This window comes from Nomia melanderi, unplaced genomic scaffold, assembly GCF_051020985.1.
Source record: "Nomia melanderi isolate GNS246 unplaced genomic scaffold, iyNomMela1 scaffold0186, whole genome shotgun sequence".
Lineage (NCBI taxonomy): Eukaryota > Metazoa > Arthropoda > Insecta > Hymenoptera > Halictidae > Nomia > Nomia melanderi.
Window position 1 is genome coordinate 1 of NW_027475301.1, and position 5,000 is coordinate 5,000.

Consider the following 5,000-nt stretch of genomic DNA (forward strand, 5'->3'; position numbering starts at 1 on the left):
TGAACGAACACGACGAGCGACGCTACGGCATACACACGTCCACGGATTCGATTAAAAAAACAGACTTCACAGCTGGCTCTTTGCCGGTCATTCGTCCCATATTATCTCTTGCCGCGAAATTGGCGCGCAAGAGTTGGGTGTCAGACGCACGGCTTTAAAACGAGCTTCACGGCCGGTCCTCTCAATTCCGTGTACGGTACACGCAAGATGCGGGTTCCACTTCCAGACTACCCGGTCCCTTCTCTCTACGAGAATCGATAGTAGAAGAACGGCTCGAAAACGCGTCTCAGAGACTAGGGGAAAAGAAGCGGTATGCGAGCGAAACGAAAACGCATTATGGAAACGTCGCGAAACAATGTTCGACGGTTGCTCGGTTCCAATCGTGCGGCCGTTTCAATTTCTCGTGCGCTTCACCGTCCCTCCGTAACTCTGGCCGATCGCGTATACCGAAGAGCCGACACGCGCAAAAACCACAGGCATTGTATACTGTATATATATATGTTACAGTCACAGCCTTCGCGCGTTTTACTCTCCGACGCGGGTTTCCACGACGAAAGAGAGACAGTTTCGTGGCGGGTGACTCGGCCGAATCGCTACGACGGGTATTTCTATTATAGAACGAATCATCGCCACCCTTTACCAGTGCCCGACGAAGGAATCACAAGGTCATCTGGAGTTTACAATGCCAGCGACGGTAATTCCAACGAAGACCCGATAAGTCAACTCATCGTTCTATTTCTCCCCGTACAGAAAAGCGAATCGACGCTAACGCACCTCGCGCAAGCACGAACGTTCTCTTCGCGTGGATCATCCCATCGTCGAAAGATGTAAAGACGCATTGGAGATCGTGGTCTCTGGCGGGCTCATTGCACGCCCCACTGCATATCTTTCCTCGAATCGAGAATGATTCGTCCACTAAGGCTGCGAAACTACGCGTCGAGGAAACTAGGGGAAAGAAGCGGGATGCGAGCGAAACGACAATACATTATGGAAACGTCGCGAAACAATGTTCGGCGGTTGCTCGTTTCCTCCTGCGGACGTTTCATTGCTCGGGCGCTTCACGTCCCTCCGTAACCTTCGCGCGATCGCGTGCCCCGGAGAGCCGGCAACCGGTGAACCACAGGCGTATAAACTATAGTCTTCTATAGCAAGCCTTCGGCGGTTACTCTCCGACGCGGGGATTCCACGACGAGAGAGAATTTCGTGGCGGGTGACATCGGTCGAAACGCTACGACGGGTATTTCTATTATAGAACGAATCATCGCCACCCTTTACCAGTGCCCGACGAAGGAATCACAAGGTCATCTGGAGTTTACAATGCCAGCGACGGTAATTCCAACGAAGACCCGATAAGTCAACTCATCGTTCTATTTCTCCCCGTACAGACAAGCGAATCAACGCTATCGCACCTCACGCATGCACGAACGTTCTCTTCGCGTGAATCGTCCCATCGTCGAAAGATATAGCCGCTTGGAGATCGTGGCCCATCAAGTTCTTCCGTAACTCCTGCGCGATCGCGTACCCCGGAGAGCAGGCAACCGGTGAACCACAGGCGTATAAACTATAGTCTTCTATAGCAAGCCTTCGCGTTTACTCTACGACGCGGGGATTCCACGACGAGAGAGATTTTCGTGGCGGGTGACACGGCCGAATCGCTACGACGGGTATTTCTATTATAGAACGAATCATCGCCACCCTTTACCAGTGCCCGACGAAGGAATCACAAGGTCATCTGGAGTTTACAATGCCAGCGACGGTAATTCCAACGAAGACCCGATAAGTCAACTCATCGTTCTATTTCTCCCGTACAGAAAAGCGAATCGGCGCTATCGCACCTCACGCAAGCAGGAATGATCTCTTCGCGTGGATCGTCCCATCGTCGAAAGATGTAAGACGTACAGAAATCGTGGTCCATCACGATTATTCGTAACTCTCCGAGTCGCGTATCTGAGAGTAGGACAAACGGAGAACCACAGGCATAAATAATACTATATGTTTCTTATATAGTTAGCCTTCGCGTTTTACTCTCCGACATGGGGATTCCACGACGAGAGAGAGTTTCGTGGCGGGTGTCTCGGCCGAATCGCTACGACGGGTATTTCTATTATAGAACGAATCATCGCCACCCTTTACCAGTGCCCGACGAAGGAATCACAAGGTCATCTGGAGTTTACAATGCCAGCGACGGTAATTCCAACGAAGGACCCGATAAGTCAACTCATCGTTCTATTCTCCCCGTACAGAAAAGCGAATCGACGCTATCGCACCTCGCGCGAGCACGTAACTACTCTTCGCGTGGATCGTCCCATCGTCGAAAGATGTAAGACGCACGGAAATCGTGGCCCATCAACGTTTTTTTGTAACTCTGCCGATCGCGTATCACAGAGCCGAGACGCACATACCACAGGCGTATAATACCGTTTTCTTTCGTATGGTAAGCCTTCGCGTTTACTCTTCGGCGCGGGGTTTCCACGTCGAGAGAGACATTCGTGGCGGGTGACATCGGTCGAAACGCTACGACGGGTATTACTATTATAGAACGAATCATCGCCACCCTTTACCAGTGCCCGACGAAGGAATCACAAGGTCATCTGGAGTTTACAATGCCAGCGACGGTAATTCCAACGAAGACCCGATAAGTCAACTCAACGTTCTATTTCTCCCCGTACAGAAAAGCGAATCGACGCTGTTGCACCTCACGCAAGCACGAACGTTCTCTTCGCGTGGATCGTCCCATCGTCGAAAGATGTAAGACGCACGGAAATCGTGGCACATCACGTGTTTTCGGAACTCTGTCGACCGCGTATCTCAGAGACGACGCGCGCGAACCACTGGCATATACTATTATATATCGCGTTTTACCCTCCGACGCGGGGATTCCACGACGAGAGAGAGTTTCGTGAGCGGGTTGACTCGGAAGAAACGCTACGACGGGTATTTCTATTATAGAACGCATCATCGCCACCCTTTACCAGTGCCCGACGAAGGAATCACAAGGTCATCTGGAGTTTACAATGCCAGCGACGGTAATTCCAACGAAGACCCGATAAGTCAACTCAACGTTCTATTTCTCCCCGTACAGAAAAGCGAATCGACGCAATCGCACCATACGCGTGCACGTAAACAACTCTTCGCGTGGATCGTCCCATCGTCGAGAGACGTAAGTTTTCATAGTATGAATTCGCGTTTTACTCTCCGACGCGGGGATTCCACGACGAGAGAGAGTTTCGTGAGCGGGTTGACTCGGAAGAAACGCTACGACGGGTATTTCTATTATAGAACGCATCATCGCCACCCTTTACCAGTGCCCGACGAAGGAATCACAAGGTCATCTGGAGTTTACAATGCCAGCGACGGTAATTCCAACGAAGACCCGATAAGTCAACTCAACGTTCTATTTCTCCCCGTACAGAAAAGCGAATCGACGCAATCGCACCATACGCGTGCACGTAAACAACTCTTCGCGTGGATCGTCCCATCGTCGAGAGACGTAAGTTTTCATAGTATGAATTCGCGTTTTACTCTCCGACGCGGGGATTCCACGACGAGAGAGAGTTTCGTGAGCGGGTTGACTCGGAAGAAACGCTACGACGGGTATTTCTATTATAGAACGCATCATCGCCACCCTTTACCAGTGCCCGACGAAGGAATCACAAGGTCATCTGGAGTTTACAATGCCAGCGACGGTAATTCCAACGAAGACCCGATAAGTCAACTCAACGTTCTATTACTCCCCGTACAGAAAAGCGAATCGACGCAATCGCACCATACGCGTGCACGTAACAACTCTTCGCGTGGATCGTCCCATCGTCGAGAGACGTAAGTTTCATAGTAAGCCTTCGGCGTTTTACTCTCCGACGCGGGGATTCCACGACGAGAGAGAGAGTTTCGTGAGCGGGTTGACTCGGAAGAAACGCTACGACGGGTATTTCTATTATAGAACGCATCATCGCCACCCTTTACCAGTGCCCGACGAAGGAATCACAAGGTCATCTGGAGTTTACAATGCCAGCGACGGTAATTCCAACGAAGACCCGATAAGTCAACTCAACGTTCTATTTCTCCCCGTACAGAAAAGCGAATCGACGCAATCGCACCATACGCGTACACGTAAACAACTCTTCGCGTGGATCGTCCCATCGTCGAGAGACGTAAGTTTTCATAGTATGAATTCGCGTTTTACTCTCCGACGCGGGGATTCCACGACGAGAGAGAGTTTCGTGAGCGGGTTGACTCGGAAGAAACGCTACGACGGGTATTTCTATTATAGAACGCATCATCGCCACCCTTTACCAGTGCCCGACGAAGGAATCACAAGGTCATCTGGAGTTTACAATGCCAGCGACGGTAATTCCAACGAAGACCCGATAAGTCAACTCAACGTTCTATTTCTCCCCGTACAGAAAAGCGAATCGACGCAATCGCACCATACGCGTGCACGTAAACAACTCTTCGCGTGGATCGTCCCATCGTCGAGAGACGTAAGTTTTCATAGTATGAATTCGCGTTTTACTCTCCGACGCGGGGATTCCACGACGAGAGAGAGTTTCGTGAGCGGGTTGACTCGGAAGAAACGCTACGACGGGTATTTCTATTATAGAACGCATCATCGCCACCCTTTACCAGTGCCCGACGAAGGAATCACAAGGTCATCTGGAGTTTACAATGCCAGCGACGGTAATTCCAACGAAGACCCGATAAGTCAACTCAACGTTCTATTACTCCCCGTACAGAAAAGCGAATCGACGCAATCGCACCATACGCGTGCACGTAACAACTCTTCGCGTGGATCGTCCCATCGTCGAGAGACGTAAGTTTCCATACTATGAATTCGCGTTTTACTCTCCGACGCGGGGATTCCACGACGAGAGAGTGTTTCGTGAGCGGGTTGACTCGGAAGAAACGCTACGACGGGTATTTCTATTATAGAACGCATCATCGCCACCCTTTACCAGTGCCCGACGAAGGAATCACAAGGTCATCTGGAGTTTACAATGCCA